This window comes from Canis lupus, chromosome 2 (assembly GCF_011100685.1).
Source record: "Canis lupus familiaris isolate Mischka breed German Shepherd chromosome 2, alternate assembly UU_Cfam_GSD_1.0, whole genome shotgun sequence".
In the NCBI taxonomy this organism is placed as follows: Eukaryota; Metazoa; Chordata; class Mammalia; order Carnivora; family Canidae; genus Canis; species Canis lupus.
Window position 1 is genome coordinate 29,347,245 of NC_049223.1, and position 19,527 is coordinate 29,366,771.

The window sequence follows — 19,527 nt, forward strand, 5'->3', positions numbered from 1 at the left end:
CCGTACTGCTGGATGAGTCTGCACAAAGCTTTCAAGTTGTTTGGGACGAAACAAATGCCTTTGCACGTCCATTCCCTCCCCGGGGTTGCTCCGCTCGAACCCGGGCATGCTTCCTTTCCAGTGTGTGTGTGTGGGGCAACCGCCCACCACCCTGACTTCTTAGCAGTTGAGTTCCTTTGTTCAAGAAAATGAGTGTGCAACTGGCTCTGCACACAGAGCTCGGCCGCTTGCTCATGTTGTGAGCGGCTGTGCGAGCAGGCTGGCTGCTTCCCCCCCCCCCCCCCCCCCCCCCCCCCCCAGGCAGCTCTAGCATGTGCTGTTCTCCCTGTCATGGCCTGGAAAATACTTCCAGACCCTGGAGTCTTTGCTTTTTGTCTTCTCCCAGTGTTGGTACCACATGGCATTGACAGCTGAGCCCCACTTCGCTGGCGTGAACGCCTTGTGATCTCCGGAGATCTGAATGAAAATGTGTCTCAAGTTGGTCCAATCTAAACAAGGTGCCTCCTAAAAGCCCTGATGTCTCAAAACCATGAGTAAAGAGAGAGAAGACTCAACGATAAGTCTCCCGCCCCCCTCTGCACACACTTAACTTCTTTATGTCACTTTTTCCATTCCAGCAGCTGGCCTCCAGGTGTGTGCTTGTTTGGGCAGCGGACCTCAGAGCAGAGAGGTTGTGGCTGAACTCCGAGCCAGGGGTGCAGTGAGCTCGCTCTCTGCCTTCTGCGTGACCGGTAAAGAAAACTCGCTTGTTGTTAATCCAAATCCTGACACACGCTCTGCTGTGTTAGAGACAGTGCTAGATGGGACAAGAGGCAGGAACATCCAGTGGATCCACTGGATGATCCAGGAACATCAAACCTGGGTCCACTTTCCCCATCCATCCCTGCAGCCTGCCCACCCACCCGCCAGCCCACCCTCCCTCTATCCATCCATCCAGGACTCCTTCCCTCTCTCCATCCCTCCCTCTCTACTTTCCTCCATGCATCTATCCCTCCTCTCCACCTGCCTACCCATCCATCCAGCCATCCCTCCCTCCCTCCATGCATCCATCCATCCCTCCATTCCTCCCTCACTACTTCCCTCCATGCATCCCTCCCTCCCTCTCTCATCCCTCCCTCCATCCATGCATCCATCCATCCCTCCCTCTCCGTTTCCCTCCCTTCCTACTTCCCTCCATGCATCCATCCCCCCTCCTTCTTTACAACAACCCATCTACCCAGCGAACCAGCCATCCCTTCCTCCACCCATACCTTCACCCTTTTTTCCTTTTTGTTTATTAATTTAATTTAATTTTACTTTTTTTTAAGATTTTATTTATTCATGAGAAACATACACACACACACACAGAAAGAGAGAGAGAGAGAGAGGTAGAGACACAGGCAGAAGGAGAAGCAGGCTCCATGCAGGGAGCCCGATGTGGGACTCGATCCAGGGTCTCCAGGATCACGCCCTGGGCCAAAGGCAGGTGCTCAACCGCTGAGCCACCCAGGCGTCCCTGTTTATTAATTTTAAAACAGTTATTCTATTTGAAGTTCTCTGCTGGTCACTAAGGATTAAACAAAGGTCCTTGAAGACCAACCTTGGCCCTGAAGGATTTCAAAGACCATTTCTCAGGGAGCAGACACAAGACCAGGTGCTGTGCCTAGAAATGTAGTGGTTAGGGCGTGTGCCCCAAACAGGACAGAAGAGCTAACTCTGCTCTTGGCAGAGGGGAGAAGAGAGATGCCCCGGACTCGGTTCTCAGGTCTTGGGTTAATAAATGCAATTGCATTCATTTTTATATTCCTGGTGCTGTGTAGTTTACAAAGCTTTATCTTTTTAAGATTTTATTTATTGATTAGAGAGAGAGATTGAAAATGGGTAGGGGAGCAGAGGGAGAGAGAGAAGCAGGCCTCCCTTTGAGCAGGGAGCCCAATGTGTCGCTCAATCCCAGGACCCTGTGATCATGACCTGAGCTGAAGGCAGATGCTTAACTGAACCACCCAGACACTCCTACAAAGCTTTATAAAATGTTCATAATTGGCAGTATTTTTCTGGAGTGAGAGATTCATTTGTGTTGTGCCTTTTCTCCCAAGCACAGAAACCAGAGAATGAAGATCAATCCTGCGGAATTTTACATGAGTAGAGAGTTTACTATTATCCCTTCTTGTGTTTATGGTTTCCAAGACCTGGGCAAGACTTTTCTAGAAGGCCAGACCGGGCACGCAAGGGAGCCTGTGGGAATCTACACCTTGCAGAACACGTTATGGGTCTTTTAAAAAAATAATAAACTGAAGCATAAAAGAGAAATCCATTGCAAGCTACTTTCAAAGTGTCTAATCATTAGTTTCTTTTTTTTTCTTTTGGGGTGGGGGTCAGAGGGGTCCCTTGCTTCTTTATTTTTTTTAAAGATTTTATTTATTCACAAGAGACAGAGAGAGAGAGAGGCAAAGACACAGGCAGAGGGAGAGGCAGGCTCCATGCAGGGAGCCCGATGTGGGACTCCATCCTGGGTCTGCAAGGATCTGGCCCTGGACTGAAGGTGGCGCTAAACCGCTGAGCCACCAGGGCTGCCCAGTCCCTTGCTTCTTTAAAAAAAAAGTATAAAATTACATTCGAGGAACATAGCAAATATATGCTTTAGTCCCATATAGGAGACAACTGGAAATAGAAGGGTAGTGACAGGAGAACGAAGGGGTGAGGCCCAGTGGAAGGCGAGGGAACAGAGAGGGCCGGCGAGCAGCTGGTGGGGACACTGGGCCACGCTGGTCAGGATCGCCAAGTTCGTCAGCTGCCCTGGTGGGTCATCTACGGGGAGGCAGCCGGAGCTCTCTAGGGATGGGGCTTTCCACTCAGAACAGGCTGATGGTCGGTGCAGCTGTGGAGGAAGACGGCACTGGTCAGAGCCATGCCACCTGTCCGGCTGCCATCAAACCCCAGTCCCCACATTTGTTTCTTCCCACTCGGCTCTTCCACCAACCAGCAGACCTGGGAGCTGCGGAGGGTCAGACCTTGCCCACGGAGAACTCCATATGGCCCTACAGCAGGCAGCATAGCGGCGAAGACTCAATAAAGCCAAATGTCATCTCTGATAACAAGGAAACCGTGACCCAAGACGGGGGCCTTTGGTTCTTTTTATTTATTTATTTTATTTATTCATAAGAGACACAGAGAGGCAGAGACCCAGGCAGAGGGAGAAGCAGGCTTCCCGCGGGGAGCCCGATGTGGGATTCGATCCCAGGACCCCGGGATCACGCCCTGAGCCGAAGGCAGATGCTCAACCGCTGAGCCACCGAGGTGTCCCTGGTTCTTATTTTGAGCACATTTATTCAGAAACAAATAGTACAGGTTCCTAGGTGAGCAGCCTACAACCATGTATTCCTTCTCATTCTAGAAACATTTCCTTGATCTCCTTGATTGCGTATGATGGTCAGGACATTCTGCGGGACTCTGTCCAGGTCATGGAATAAAACCCAGAGTAAGGCAGCCAGCTGACTGCAAACACAGGGCTCTGCTTGGGGCTGCCAAGAATACTCGGGGACGAGTGGCCACGTCCCGCTTGGAAGTACAACGGAGTCCAAAGGGTGGATGGTCAAGAAACAGGACTGCGTCTACTCAAGCCTAAACAACAAAATATGATTTCCAAGCTAGGCTGTTGATCTCTTGATCTCTACCGAATGCGAGACTAAGCAGGAAGAGGCAGAGGAGGTGAGAGGAAGGCACCCTGGGGACTTGGAAGGGTTTTAGAAGTTTGTAACCTGGGGCGGTTTTCCTCCTCCCCATCCTAGGTGTGCCTCTGGAGCTACTGTGCGTCACCAGAAAGGCCAGTATGAGCTGACAATGGGGGAGAGTAAGAGAGATTTTAAAAAGTTTCTAGAGCTATTGGGCAAAAGTCAGATGAGAAGCAACAGGATGTTGGAAATCTGGCCCAGCACAGCTGAGTTACCATCGCAGTAACTCAGGGGGCAGGGGCACCCGGGGGCTCAGCGGTGGAGCACCTGCCTTCGGTCCAGGCTGTGACCCCGGGGTCCTGGGATCGAGTCCTGCATCGGTCCCCCTGCAGAGAGCCTGCTTCTCCCTCTGCCTGGGTCTCTGCTTCTCTGTCTCTAATGAATAAATAAATAAAATATTTAAAAGAGAGAGAGAGAGAGAGGAAGGAGGGACCAGGTGAGGAGGACACAGCGTCTGCCCACAGGAACAGAGCTCTTGCCTCGAGCCCAGGCCCTCGGACTTTTCAGCTTCCAGAGCCACATGGTGAGACCCCGGGGTGCATGCTGCGTGTGTTGCAGACGCCCCCGTCTGCGGTGTCCTGTCAGAGCCACCCGAGCTGAGACGCTGCCCTGCAGCAGGTGGTTCTGGAAGGAGCTGATTCTTGCTGGATATCTGTGGCTCTGGGCCTCGAATGTGCATCTCGCTGTAATGGGCACCCCCTCCCCCGCCAGACACCCTGGTTAACACGGGAGGGGACTCCTGGACTGGAAGGTGCATCTCACTATAATGCCCCCCCACCCACTGCGGACGCTGTGCCCCTCTCTGCGCCCCTCTCGGAATTTCCTGATGAGCTTGTGATGCCTCCTAAGCCCGAGGACGGCCACCAGGTCCCACCCTCCCTCCTGTCGTCCTGCACCTGGCTGGGCTCAGGGAGCCAGCTGTGCCGTCGGGGCTGTGTGTCCCCGCCGGGGCGCCAGGGCACTGGGAGCGAGGCGGTCCAGCTGTGAGCCTGGCCCCAAGCGAGGAGCCTGGGCGTCTGGGCCGCTCCCCGCTCTCCTGTGCAGGCGGCCGTGAGCCCTGAGCAGCAGGATGGCAGCCGCTCCAATACGGCGGTTCTGGGGGCCCCGCTAGGGCAACACAGGGGGCTGCCTCACAGCAGCACTGGGAATCTGGGGTGTGGATTTTAGTTGCAAGCCTGGGGGGGACAGTTGGAGGAGTCCCCGCCCTGGGCTTGTCCACTGGACAGGGAGTAGGCCGTCCATGAGGATCTCCGGAACCTGCTGGACGTAAATACCCTTCCGGCCCACAGGTTGGTCCACACCAGCTTGGCGGCCGCAGGTACCTTTGGCTTTCTGACCTTCAAGCCGTTAGTGTCCAGGATGTCCTGGCCTATGACCCGCCTGCAGAGCCTTGTCCGCGAGCCACAGTCAGCAGAAACCAGAGACAGGGCAGGGTTGCTTGGGCAGCAGGGACCACGCTGGGTGGCCAATGATGGGCCGCCCCCAGAGGACCACAGAGTAGGCCATCTCATGATTTTTCTGGAACCTTTAACCTCTTAGAAATTATTTATTCTCAAAATTCCAGTATAGTGAACGCGCAGTGCTGTATTAGTTCCGGGTGTATAATACATTGAGTCAACAATCCTGCACGTAACTCAGTGCTCTTCACGGTCCGTGTATTGGTACCGCCCTTGGCCTATTTGCCCCGTCCCCCGACCCGCCTCCCCTCTGGTGACCAGCAGTGAGTTTTCTGTAGTTAAGAGTCTGATTTTTTTTTTTTACTTTTTTCTTTGTTTTCTTTCCTAAATTCCGTATCGGAGTAAAATCATACAGTTTTTGTCTTTGACTGGCTTATTTCACTTAGCATAACACCCCCTAGATCCATCCATGTTGCTGCTAATGGAAAGATCTTGTTCTTTTTCATGGCTGAGTAATATTCCGTGGTGTATAGGTACCACATCTTTTTTTTTTTTTTTTTTTAGGTACTGCATCTTAATGCATTTATTTACTGGTGGGCATTTGGGCTGCTTCCCTAATTTGGCCATTTTAAATATTGCCCCAGTAAACAGGGGTGCATGTATCTTTTAAAATTAGTATTTTTGTTTTCTTTGGGTCAATACTCAGTAGTGGAATTACTGGATCATACAGTAATTCTACTTTTAACTTTTTGAATTAATTTTGTCTTCCACAGTGGCTGCACCAGTTTGCATTCCCACCAACCCAAGGGTTCCTTTTTCTCTGCATCTTTACCAACAGTTGTTGCTTCTTTCTTTCTTTCTTTCTTTCTTTCTTTCTTTCTTTCTTTCTTTCTTTCTTTCTTTCTTTCTTTCTTTCTTTCTTTCTTCTTTCTTTCTTTCTCTTTCTTTTCTTTTTCTTTCTCTTTCTTTCTTTCTTTCTTTCTTTCTTTCTTTCTTTCTTTCTTTCTTTCTTTCCTTCCTTTTCTTTTTTTTTAATTCTGATCATTCTGGTAGGTGTGAGGTGATATTTCACTATAGTTGTGATGTGCATGCATTTCCCTGATGATGAGTGATGTGGAGCATCTTTTCACATGTCTGTTGGCCATCTGTGTGTCTTCTCTGGAGAAATGTTTGTTCGTGTCTTCTGCCCATTTTTAAATTGGATTATTTGTTTTTTTTGATGTTGAGTTGTGTAAGTTCTTTATATATTTTGGGTATTAACTCCTTATCAGATGTGACATTTGCAAATATCTTCTCCCATTTGGTAAGTTGTCTTTTGGTTTTGTTGATGGTTTTCTTCGCTGTGCAGAAGCTTTTTATTCTGGTATAATCCTAATAGTTTAATTTTGCTTTTGTTTTGTTTTGTGAATTTTGTTTGCCATAGAAGACATACCTCAAAAAACTCTTTTGTGGCTAATGTCAAAGAAATGACTGCCTGTGTTCTCTTCTATGAATTTTATGGTTTCAGGCCTCACATTTAGGTCCTTAATCCATTTTATTTTTGTGCACAGTGTAAGAAAGTGGTCCAGTTTCATTTTTTGGCATGTGGCTGTCCAGTTTTCCCAACGCCTTTGTTGAGGACATTTACTTATTTCTGGACTCTCTATTCTATTGATGTGTCTATGTCTATTTTTGTGCCAGACCATACTGTTTCCATGACTATAGCTTAGTCATATATCTTGAAATCCGGGATTGTGATGTCTCCAGGTTTATTCTTTTTCAGGACTCCTTTGGCTATTCAGGACCTTTTCTGGTTCCATACACATTTTTGCATTATTTGCTCTAGTTCTGTGAAAAATGCTGCTGGTATTTTGATGGGGATGGCATTTTTTAAAAGATTTATTTATTTATGATAGACATAGAGAGAGAGAGAGGCAGAGACACAGGAGGAGGGAGAAGCAGGCTCCATGCTGGGAGCCCAATGCGGGACTCGATCCCGGGACTCCAGGATTGCGCCCTGGGCCAAAGGCAGGCGCCAAACTCCTGAGCCACCCAGGGATCTCCGGGGATGGCATTAAATATGCAGATTGCTTTGGGTAGTAGGGACATTTTAACGATACTCGTTCTCCCAAACCATGAGCATAGAGTATCTTTCCATTTGTATCTTTTTTGACTTCTTTGATCATCGTTTTATAGTTTTCAGGGTACAGGTCTTTTACTTTCTTGATTTGCTCCTGGGCATTTTATTATTTTTGGTACAATTGTCAATGTGATTGTTTTCTTAATTTCTCTTTCTGCTGCTTCATTAATAGCGCACAGAAATGCAACACATTTTGGTATATTGATTTTTGTCTCTTTAAGCTCTCATTTCTTGAGCCCGTACTATGTGTCCTAAAAGCTCTATCAGCAGAGACAAGGTTCTGAGAGGGTAAACCGTTTTCCCGAGATTATGTTCTAGGGAAGAGATGGCATGTGGAGACGGACCCGGATGTATATGGCTTCTAGTCTCTTCTTACTGCTTTGTCACTTATGGAGACGCCTTGGGTGTCCCACAGTCCATCTGCCTGTCTCTGAGTTTTCTTCTCTAAAGGCTAAACGTCTCCCTGCCCCTCACCTCTGTGTCCAAGGACTTCACCTTTCTGGTCCGACCACGTTCCCTCGGTTGTGTCCTTTGTCTCAGAGAACAAATGAACCAGTCAATTTGTTGCCAATGAATGAGAATGGGCTACTCATGTTCCTCATCTCTGGAAATAGCATTTTACCTTAATAAGAGCTTTCTGGAGGCATGAGGCCATCAGGCCCATGCACATCATGCCCGCTGTGAGCCCTACACACTTTTGCTCTCATGGTCTCCCCCTCCATGAAGAGAAATCTAAAAAACCACTTTTTAACCACTGTATTGGTACAAAGGTGAATTTAATCCAGGCAGGATTCATTATTATATATTCATATTTCCTTCTCATTTCTAAAGATCTTAAATTAAATGTATTGTGTGCCCTGAGGCACTGTCCCCACTGTGCCTAGAGACAAGGTGGCCCTGAACGTCTTCACCCTTGATAATGAGCAGGAATTTAATCACTGGGATGGGTGGCTGAGGAGCTGCTCTGGGGGAGGTGGCAGTTCTGGGGTTCAGTAAGTGCTGAGGACAGAATCAAAGGGGAGGTCCTGGAGATCTAACGTCACCAATATGCTCCTGTAAGCTTGGGGTCCTACACATGACCTCAGCTTTCCTAAATGAGCCAAGGGTTCACCCCAAAATACTGGTCAGCCACTGGTAGGGCACACGTTTATCTCTTGAGGCTCATCCTCGTCCACTAGCTTCACTGGCCAGTGCCCCACGGGGTGAAGGGTTGCTGGATGGTGACAGCCAAGTGGCACTTGCAGCCTGGGTCCCCAGCCTGGCGTCTTAGCATTTGGCCACATGGGGGCACCAATGAGCTGGCCTGCTGCCCCCTTTGCCCAGGCAGAGTGGTGCCCGGGGAATCCGAGTCTCAGGGAGTCTGTCTGGCCCCAGAGGCCTTGGGGGGGTTTGCCCAGCTGCCCGAGGCCTGGCCCACAGCAGGGCCCTCCCCCTGTCACCCTCAGTAACCTCCAGGACTCTGGAGACACTGAAGGCGACTCAGTTCCAGGAAAACACTGATAGAGAGGTAGAGTGGATGGCTACCTCCCCTGTCACTGTTGGGGTCTGGGGAAGGGATGTCACCTCCCTGGCTCCTCGGGCTCCTTCCTGAAACCCTCAGAGTGGACTAGAAGGATCCGAGGCCACTTCTGCTCTCAGATTGTGATTCTGCCGGAAGCACAGCAGGGCCGGAGCGGCCGCTTCGCACACCACAGGGAGCCAGCGAGTGGGTTTCCTGTTGCTACTTGGCCGTTATCTTAGAAGGGCGACCTTAGGCAAGTCACTTTTCCTCTGTGCTTCTCACTCGCCTCCTCTGTAAGAGAGAGGCCTTTCAGTGGTGTGTCCTGGAGCCCACGCGGCCTTGGCCTTCTCCTGCCTCCTGCCCAGAGGGTGGCTGAGACAGGGCTGGCTGGTGCGGCTCAGAGGAACGGGGCTGGCTGGATGCGGGCCATGTGAGGCTGGAAACTAGAACCTTCCACCTTCCTGCTGCCCGGGTTTGGGGGTCCAGAGCCAAGCCCTGGTGACAAATTCCACGGTCCCATCCGACGACCCATCTTCCAGCAAGAGCTCTCTCTTAGCTTTGCTCGGAGCCCATCCCGATGAGTAAGACCGGGCATGGCTTTCTAACTGAAGTGCCCCTGCTGCGCTGGCAACTCTCTTGTGTCCTAACATCCCCGTGTCTCCGGCACCTCCCTCCCCGCTGCTGCAGTGAGTGGTGCAGAAGAATCAGCCGGGGTGCTCGTTAAGAATCCCGAGTCCCAGGCCCTGCTGCTGAGCCTGACGTCACAGGGCCGAAGGGGGGGCACCTGGAAACCACCCAGCTCCTCACCGCTGGCTGGGGGGGATAACGCCACAGAAATGTAGGAAGAGCAATTTTCATCTGCGGGGGCATTTTTCTTCTACCCTTTCTTTTTTTTGTTTTGTTTTGTTTTGTTTTTGTTTTTAAATCGTGTCTCAGCGCCTTGGAATCCTGACAAGGAGGATGTAAAAATGGCCTTTTCCAGAGCCAGCCTTTGCTGTCTCCTGTTTAGTCTGGGGCCGGGTTGGGGCCTGGGGTGCTGGTGGCGACCCCGCGCCACCCCATCGGATGGGGAGGCCTGCGTCCTGCCTGTCAGCTACCTCCGGCCGGGGATGCTCCAGAACACAGGCCTGAGTACGCGCGGGGAGGGACACCCTGGCCCGTGCATCGACCCGCTCACCTGGCCGAGCCCACACCGCTCTCGGGGCACTGGGATGCTGCACCCCTCTGGCCCGCCGCCCCCACCCCTGCAGGTGCACCTGCTCGCCTGACGCCGGGACCCACACCAGCCCTAACAACATCACAGAACAAAGGGGGGAAAGGTAAAAAAACATACCTCGGCCTCAAAGCCCAGAATGGGGTTCACTCTTGCAGCACTCTTGCAGCAGTGCTGCATGGGCCGGGGTCCCGCAGGGCCAGGGTGAGAGGGGACCCCACCGGGATGCACGCCTTGGAGGGACGGTTCCCAGGGGGATGATGAGCCGGGGGTCCGCGGGGCTGCCTCCCCAGGTGCGGGAGCTGTGGCACCCCGGCCCGGCCCAGCCCCTCAGCCTTCCCTCCTTCTGACCCGAGCACCCCTGCTGTCGCCCACCTTTCCAGGAGGCAGAGCGGCTGGCTCGCGCGCACATGGGGCTGAGTGGTCCTGGTGGGAGAAGGGAGCTGGGCCACCAGCCGACCACAGGCTCGGAGCCCTGGGCAGTGGGACCCAGACGCTGCAGGCCCCTTCTTCCGCCGGAGCTGGAGCCTAACAGACAGGGCCCTGGCTGCGTGCCGCAGGACCTTTGCACGGAAGAGTGGGAAGGGTTCATTCACTCACACATTCAGCGTTTGAGCATTTCAGGAGCACCTCCTCTGTTCTAGGCTCTTTCTTACATTGGCAGGTGCAGACAAGGGGCTGGAAAGACACGGGCTCGGTGCTCCAGCGCTGGCATCAGCTCCAAGCTCCACCTCTGGGGCCGCAAGACCCCGAGCCAGCCCGCAGCTGTGGCCTTAGCCAGCCTGCAGCTGTGACCATCCCTGTCAGCTGTGGCCTTGCTCCCGAGGGGAAGCGCGAATGCCTCCCGCAAGCTGCGGAGAAGAGCAGCTGTGCGTGTCTGCCGGAGCCAGCCCCGAGTCCTCTAATTCTGTTCCCTGGCCCCCTGGGAACTCAGCCTGCAGGACACTGCCACCCACGGTTTTTATCTCCCGCCCGCTTTTGAGCACTAGACACTCGGGGAGGCTCAGGCCAGCACCTCGCTGCTCCCTGCCTCTGAGATGAGAAGGGGGACCAGCCTCACTGAGCGTTGCCCCTGGGGCAGCCCTGCCCTGCTGCACCTGAACCTCCCAGGACCCGGTCCTCATTGGGAACATGAGTGTAATTGTCGTTCTTACCCCCATGGTTCCCGTAAGGCTCACTATTAATCAATTTTCATTTTCTTGTCGTCTTAGAATATACCAGGGGTGGGTTCCAGGTCCTTTCTTGCGAAATCCTTAGACTATCTTTATGGGGGAGGTGTTACTATGACTCCTTGCTTGCTAATGAGGGAACAGGGGCCCAGAGAAATTAAGGATCGAGCACGCAAACTCATGTTACCTGCTGCAGGTAGATTTGGGATTCCAACCTGGATGTTGGACAGCAGAACTCAGACTCTCCATCCCCCCCCCAGCCTTACTGACATGTACTTGAAATCTAATACCGTACACGGCGGTACGACCCAAGAACCCACACTGTGACCATTGCTTCCAGTGCGCAAGAACCTCCGAGCCCCCTGCTTTTAGAGCACCTTGGCTTCACCCTCCAAGCAGAATGCTGAGTCCTGCCCCAGCCTTTGGGTGGTGAGGTGAGGTCACTGTGCTGCTACAGTTGCAGAAGGACTGCTGGCAACTGCCCCGCAGTGGGATGAGGATCTTGCACTGGAGCATGGCAATGGCACACTTGCTACTTTCATAAGTGTTCCTTTTGGCTCCAGCCCTGTCCTGAGATGTCAAGGCTCCTTCTTGCCTTAAGGTCTCAGAGTCACTGGGTCTTCTTACGACATGTATCTGAGGGCCACTCTGGCCCCCATGAGTTGGCTGCACCTTCTGAGGCTCCCTTGACACTCTGCCAGGAATCAGAACCCTTGGTCCTGAGAGCAAAGCCCAATCTCCTTAGCATGGTATTCAAGGTCCTGCCACCTGCCCCGACTTACCTACCTGTCCAGGCTTTCCCTTCCCGGCCATCCGCTGCCATCCTGCCCGGCAAAGCCAGCACTAGGAATCTTCCCTGGCTGTGTCCCCAGCCAGCCCAGCTCTTCAGTGGCAGGGCCTGGCCCTCCACCCGCTTGAGAGCTCGCACTCCCTCTGCCCCAGGAGCCTCCTTCGGGTGGCAACTTGCACTTGAGCATCTTCACGTGTGCGTGGGAAATTGGAAAGCCGACAGCACCAACCGTCTTGCAGGCGAGAGGATCCAACGTGAAAGATGCAAAGGGATTTTCCATCAAACCCTAAGAAAATCGACACAAGAATACAGACTGGAGCCCAGTCCCATGGTGTCCTGGGTGGAGCTGTTTAGGGGGTGGGAGGGCCTCTTTCCCTGTGTCCACACCAGTGCACCGGGAAGGAGCCCACAGACAGCTGACCAAGGGTCCCCAGATCCCAAATGGCCGTACTCCCAGCAGGCAAGCATCTCCTACCAAAAAAACCTACCTTTTCCCCGCCTCCCCAGGATCCTATATCCAGATCGAGTGAGGGAATGCATAAAAATGAAAAAAAAAAAAAAAAAAGAAACAAGTCCCCCAAATCCCCAGACACCCTTTACTCGAGTTATCTGAAGGATTAAGTAACCGGGGGAGACCACACAATTTTAACCCCTGGCTCATGTGTTCAGACACACACCTGGTCCCGAGGGGAGAAACCCAACCATGAGAAGAGCAGAGGGCAAGCAAATGGAAACTTGGCAAGAGTACGCAGCCTGCTATTTGTGGCGGCAGCCAGACAAGGAAAGCCGAGAGGGTGTGAGCAGACATCGTTGGAAGGAGAAGCCTTTTCCAAGAAATTACAGAGGGATCTCCTTCCAAGGGGCTGCGGGCCTCTGCAGACATGATCTCATTGCACCCTCCTGCCCCGGCCTCCGGGGGTACCTGGGGGTCTCTGCCCAGTTCCAAGTCCAAAGAAAACTCAAACCACCCACTTCCCAAAAGAGGCCTGGATCCAAGATTTGCTCACCCACAGCAGAGGGACCACAGAATTCCCCAGGCCGCTGATATAGCAGAAGTCTCCTCAAGCTTCACGAGTCCTTGAAAACCCTGGAAATCTCTCAGGACAAAAAAAAAAAAAAATCTGGGGTGGGGGGGGAAGCAGTTATTTAAAGAAGAGAATTGTCTGATTCTGTGCCAAGGGGGGTAGACCGTCTCAACCTGCTTTGGAGGGAGAAGAGAGAACAGGACCCAGCACATTAGGTGGGGGTTCTCAGCAGAGACAGAGCCACTAGGATGTACAGGGATTTACAGAAAGAGATTATGGGGATCCCTGGGTGGCTCAGAGGTTTAGCACCTGCCTTCGGCCTGGGGCATGATCCTGGAGTCCCTGGATCGAATCCCACATTGGGCTCTTTGCATGGAGCCTGCTTCTCCCTCTGTCTGTGTCTCTGCCTCTCTCTCTCTCTCTCTCATGAATAAATAAATAAATAAATAAATAAATAAATAAAATCTTTAAAATAAAAAAAAAAAAAAGAGAGAGATTATGAAGAACTGGCTCTTGCCACTATGGAAGCTGAGAAATCCCAGTATCTGCCGGCTGCAAGCCAGAGGCCCAGGAGAGCAGATGGTTCCGTTCCAGTTCAAGTCCAAAGGCTGGAGAAGTAGGGAAGCAACGTCTGAAGGCAGGACTAGGTGGATGTCTCAGCTCAGAGACATTCCTGAGGATGTCTCCCTGAGACATTCTCCCTGAGGACCTTTTGCTCCATTCATACCCTCAAGGTCGGACGATGCCCCCCGACGCCTCACACTGGGGAGGGCTCCTCTCCTGGGTATCCACTCAGAAGCTAATCTCTTCCAGAGCTGCCCTCACAGACACACCAAAAAAGAACCTTTCCCCAGCTCCCTCAGTCCAGTTGAGTTGGCCCAAAATCCACCATCGCCAGCAGTGTGGAGGGAGATGCGCAGCCCTGTGCTGTGGGTAGAGAACGTTCTGGGGCCGTGAGCGCTTTGCTAGATGCTGGGGGATACAAGGGTGAGCCAGAGCCAGGCCTTCCAGGCGGGGGGGAGGGGGGGGTGCAGATGCTGCGTCGTGGTGGGGAGCAGACCTGCACCGTGGGGAGTGCTAAACGAGCGTCACACGGTGTGTCAAGGAGAGATGTTTGGTGGTGGGCGCTCCAGCAAGGCCTCGAGGGGCCCTCTGTCGGGGAGCTTGGAAGCCCACCCCATTCCCAACACTTAGCACAGGGCCAGGGGATGGAGGAAATGTTGGGGTTCAGAGCGAACAGTCCAGAAAGAATCTTAGAGACGTCTGCAGTGCTAAAGAGCTGGTTTTATTAAAGCACGAGGACAGGACCCATGCGGGCAGAGAGAGCAGCACCGGGGCCACGAGGAGGGGCCCATTAGAGACTTTGAGGTTTGAGGGGGGGTCAGGAGAGCGTAAGTCTCTGAGGGATTTGGAAGCAAGGTTTCCAGCTGCTGTTAGGAAAAGCCATTTATTACCGTCGAGTAAGACCTGAGTCATGAGACCTTCAGATGTGATCAGCGGGCCATGTGCTTGGGAGATAATTGCTAACATATACCTTGGGGGGTAGAGATCCAGGAAGTTCCCAAAGGGATTTTCATAAGTTAAAGAAGACTCACAGGGTCCCGGAGGTCAGGATAATGTTAAATGAGGATTGCCTGTTGTCCTCAGCAAAGGATGGACATCCAGGCAGCTGAGTCCCTACAGGAAGGTCACCCTGCAAGGACACGTGAGTGCGCTGTAAGGAGTAAGGACATTTAATTTTTTTCTTTTGCCTTTGAGTCCCGCATTACTGAGCACTTTCCACGAGGTTCTTGAATTGAATGGTTGACAGTGATGTTCATTGTAAAAAGGTCAGTTGAGATCGAAGCCATCGAAGAAAAGCAATTTATTGCTGTTTGCTGAGTGTAGGAACATAGGGATCAGAGCTAGGCCCCAGGGCCCCGGGGGTTAGGAGCCTGGAAGGACGGCCCAGCCTGGACCTGGCTACCTTGGTGTCACCTCGGACTCTGCAGGTACTGACTCCAGGATTGAGATAACAATAGATGTGACGGAGGCTTCTGGGAGGAGGAAATGAAGTAATATATATATACACGTGCTTAGCACAGGACTGGCCTGGAGAAATCACTCGAATTAAATCATATGAATTAAAAAAAAGATCATGAATTATTCAATGCTGGGTCCGGGAGAGGCTTCAACTCTTGCTTCATCTCCTGGGATACTGCTCATGCCCCTTTCTCTGATGCTTCCTCTTCCTACAACCTGAGTGTAGGTTACAAAGTCTCCTCAGGTCCAGAAGGGATCCTACCTAAGGCTTTTTAGCGAAGACATTCATGTTTTTGAGAGAAGTCAGGCCTATTTAGGTTGCCGACGGGGTTTACACTGGAGCCTGGGTAGACAGACGCGCTGCGTGTGCCTCCCTGAACCGCACTGGGATAAGTGAGCACAGACTTTTAGGGACTCAACTTATCGAAACAGTTGGAAAAATAATAAGGATATTAGGGCTAAAGTCTAAAAAAAATTGTCAGCTTCATTAAGATTCTGCATCTTGGGGCACCTGGGGGGCTCAGTGGTTGAGGCATGACCCTGGGGTCCTGGGATCGAATCCCGCATCGGGCCCCGCATCAGGCTTCCTACAGGGAACCTGCTTCTCCCTCTGCCTGTGTCTCTGCCTCTCTCTCTGTGTTTCTCATGAATAAATAAATAAAATCTGTGAAAAAAAGAAAAAAGAAAAGATCCTGCATCTTATGTTGGGTTATTGTAGGAGAGGACAGATAGAATCTGAGCCCTGGCTGTGAGATCCCAGCAGTTCATCCTATAGGGTGTGAGGAAAGCGGAAGGCTGACCCGAGGCAACCAGAGGCCGTCCTGGAGCCCTGCTGGGTGGACCACGTCCCACGCAGAGTGTCCGTAGTGGCCTGTCCTTGCTCCCCGGGCAGGCCACGAGCGAGAGGGCAGGGATACCCACATTTGGGACCGTTGATCTTTTCCAGTGTGGCGGCCTCCCGTTTCCCTTTGCTGCTGACCTAAAGGCACTCAAGGAGCCCTATGAGCAGTGGGGGCCACGGGGACCCCTTCAGCTGCCCAGGGCCTGCGGCTGCAGTGCAGGTGGAGGTGGCGCGTACCCCATGGAGAGGAGGGGCCGGGGCTCTCAGCCCCCTTTTCCAAGCCCAGGGTTTATTTTGGCTCCGGGCAGCAGGCCCTCCTGGGGAGAGAGGAACCTCACGGAGCGAGGCCGGGGGTGGGGAGGGGGTAGGGGGGTGGCGTGGGGGAGGCATCTGAAAACCACAGGCTTAGTGAGGAGAGGCTGCAAAACGAGCCTGCCCAGAATACTGAGCTGGGGGTGGGCCGGGCATGGTGGACTCGGGACAGTTCCAGGCCCGTCAGGGGTCGTGTGCAGAACTGAACACACCCGGATTCCTAGTTCCTGGCAGACAAGGATTTCCTGAGAATTATTCCACAAAAACGATCCCACAGCTTTAGCTAAAGGGCCCTCATCAGGTGTCCCCGCCCTCCCCCATAAGCACAAGCAGCAGCTTGGAGGCTGGCGGATTGGCACGCGGTCAACGAGGCTTCCCGAAGGCCACGGGAGGTTTCCATCTGCCTCGCCAGCCCCACTTGGGCTCCCGGGCTTGTGAGCCCAAGCACCCGGTGACCCCAGCTCCAGCCCCGGGGGGACCCCACCGAGCTCTCCGATCTGATCTGATCTGCTGGAGCTGCGCAGCCATCAGCTCTGGCTGCAAAGCCTCCCAGAGCCTGGAGCTCAGCTGGTCTGAGGGCGGAGAGAACCCGAGGTCGCACTCTCCTGGGCTGGTGCTGTCAACCCGTCCTTGGAAACGTGCCTCTTGTGTCCTTCTGCCTGCAGGGAGGTGACAGGGTGGCTGCAGGTGTCAGGCCGCATCCCAGTCCTGAAGAAGCACCTTCCCCGTGCTTGGCTGACCAGGCCCCCTAATCACCTGGTCACACAGGTTGAGCTGTGGGCCTTTAGGACCCTAAGTGGGCAAAGGGTCAACAGACATTCCCTGTCACTTCTAAGATGTCCCCACCATCCCCTCCCATCAAACAAAGCAAACAAAAACCCTTCCAACTGCCCAGACCTTCCTGCTTGGGGAAAGTCTGTCTGGAGGAACGGAGAAGCCACCGGATTCAAGGGTCTTCTCTCTGCTTCCCGATTATACCTGTCATCCCACGGCGTGGTTGGGCTGGTGAGCTTCGATGAGGAGCTGACAGAAATGCCAGGACTAAGTAGGCCTGGGTTCAGAAGCTCCTCCAGGCGTCACCTCATTGCTTCTACATTTTCTACACGAAGGCGGCGGATCTTTCCAGGCTAACCCTGGCTCAGTTTCCCCACCTTGAGGTCTGGTTGTGTAGGACCAACCACACAGAGGCTCTTAGGCCTCCGAGGACGGGTGGTATGGGGTCGGGGAAAGGAGCCACAGACCCGACGGTCACAGGGCACGTCTGTTGGGCATTGCCGACGCCTCGTGCGCAGCCTTGCCGTCAGGTTTCCGGGCAAGACCCGAAGCACAGAAGACTTTCCTCGTGGAACCGTTCACCTGCACAAAGTCGTCAAGGATTCGGCTTTTCCTTTTTGCCTTGACGGACACTTGAGGCGACCTGACACAGGCCTTACTGCTGGCTGGCCTCAGTTTGTCCCTTAGGAGCAAGGGTGTGGCCTTATCTGTCCTGGTGTCTGTGGGCCCAAAGCACAAAAGGTAGCGCCGAGCAGGTCCAGACGGGCCCATGCGCTCGGGGGGCGGCTGGGGACACGGAGTCGCTCGTGCCTCACACCTTCGCTGCCTCCTTCTAGGAAGTGTCATCGGACACGCACCCAGAGACACGTACACGGTGCGTACACGTCACACACGCGTGTGGACTGGGCGTGCCAGCAAGACAGCGGCTACCACAGGCCATGCCTGTCCACTGCTCCTTTTGCTCCCTGGCGCAGCAGAGCCAGATGGGGGGCCGGGCCTGCCGAGACGCCTCCAGTCTTTGTGGGGCCCAGGGGACTGGGGCGCCAAGACTCTGGCCACTTGGTGGCTCCTTCTCTGTGGAGCACACATGGATTGGGTTTTGTTTGTTTGTTTGTTTTTTATTTATTCATGAGACACAGAGAGAGAGAGGCAGAGACCCAGGCAGAGGGAGAAGCAGGCTCCACGCAGGGAGCTCGATGCAGGACTCGATCCCGGGTCTCCAGGGTCACGCCCTGAGCCGAAGGCAGACGCTCCACCGCTGAGCCCCCAGGCGCCCCTGCAGAGCACACATGGAGAACACGTGAGTCCACGGACCTTTGCATCAGGCGTGTGCCCTGTGGAGACCGAGCACAGCCCGAGGACCCAGGGGCTCAAGCAGCCTTGTTCTTTCCTGCTCCTTTCCGATCACGTGCAAGCACTTCGGGGTGAATCTGGGTCACCACTCAGAGGATGGGGCGCCCCTTTGCCGGTAGAGCCCTCACTCCGCCCTGGCCGGGGTCTCGGGCCCAGGGGTCTGTGTGGACAGAGGAGGAGACCGAGCCAGGCTCGAAATGCAGAGCAGGGGTGCATCCTGCCATTGGGAGGCTCTCCAGAACTGTGAGTGGCCTGGACCTGGGGTCCGCGGTCATCCAGACAGTACCCAGATGGACGGACTATGGCCAGGCTCTGCCGCCGCCCAGGATGGACGTGGGCAAGAAGTTGGACTGGGTTTCTGCTCGGGGCCCTGGATTTTGCCCTCTTTAGACAGGACCTGCCAGCCTGGCCATGTTCCCTTCTCAACCCGTCCACAGAGCTGCACGCACAGCTGCCCAGAAGAAAACCGAGACTCTGGACACACGGACTGAGCTCTGTGTCCACCCCCGAGCCATCGTGACCAGAGAGATCGGCCGGAGCTTGGGGCTGTGTCCGGCCTATGCACACGCTGGACGCGGGCAGGATGGTCCCGTGTCCACGTTGGTGTAAGACAGAAAACTGCGTGGAAGATCAACAAGGCCAAGGAGTGGCTTGTGTGGGGAGCGTGGATGGGGATGCCGTGTGAGCGTGGGGATGCTGAAGCCCCACCTCCTGCCTAGCCTCCAGATGCTGGGCTTCTGGGCATGAAAGCATTGGCTCTAGCAAGAGGGCTGGCATTTGAGAAATAGCAGGCAGGGGGCCCTTCTCTGAAAAACAAAAAACAAAAAACAAAAAACCACTTACTCTTTGTTTGCAAAGGGGAAATGGTGGTTCTAGAAGGATCTCCTCCTGGAGTTTGGCTTGAGTTCCTGAGATTATGTCTTGTGTATGGAGGGAAAAAAAAGGAGAGGGATACAGGAAGCAGGTCCCCTTCTGCACACACACCTGTCCTGGGAGAGCCTGCCTAGCGAGGTCCGGCGTGTCTGGCCTGCAGGATTGGGATCATTCATCTCCACCTTGCACACACCTCTACCTCCTTCTTGGCTCGATGGCAGTTTAAAATTAGCCTTTTGCATAACACTGGAGACCCCGTTCTCTGCAGCCACAGGGGCGGTGAAAAACTCCTGTGTGCCTCGGTTTCCCCAGGCAAGAAGCAGAGGTGAGTCAGCAGGAAGCCGTGAGAGAGGCTGCTGGTTACGAGCCCTCCCCTCGCAGACCCAGCTGATTGCATATTTCCTCAGAACTGGGTATCACGCTTTCTG

The 19,527-nt window shown here is 53.6% G+C and overlaps 2 long non-coding RNA genes across 4 annotated transcripts; one reads left to right on the plus strand and one right to left on the minus strand.

Annotated features, from left to right (window-relative positions):
• The first annotated feature begins 307 nt into the window (after positions 1–307).
• On the plus strand, positions 308–2,287 carry LOC119871092. The gene is made up of 3 exons (XR_005355376.1): positions 308–497; positions 618–731; positions 2,076–2,287. It is a non-coding gene; the product is annotated as an uncharacterized LOC119871092 (long non-coding RNA).
• A 313-nt stretch (positions 2,288–2,600) lies between these two features.
• LOC102155545 lies at positions 2,601–12,980 on the minus strand. Of its 3 annotated transcripts, none has more exons than XR_005355379.1 (3): positions 12,907–12,980; positions 11,896–12,185; positions 2,601–2,857 (listed from the first exon to the last, which is right to left on the minus strand). It is a non-coding gene; the product is annotated as an uncharacterized LOC102155545 (long non-coding RNA). The 3 variants fall into 3 exon arrangements; XR_005355378.1 differs by lacking the exon at positions 12,907–12,980 and adding an exon at positions 12,388–12,588; XR_005355377.1 differs by lacking the exon at positions 12,907–12,980 and having other exon boundaries at positions 11,896–12,339.
• Positions 12,981–19,527: the final 6,547 nt, after the last annotated feature.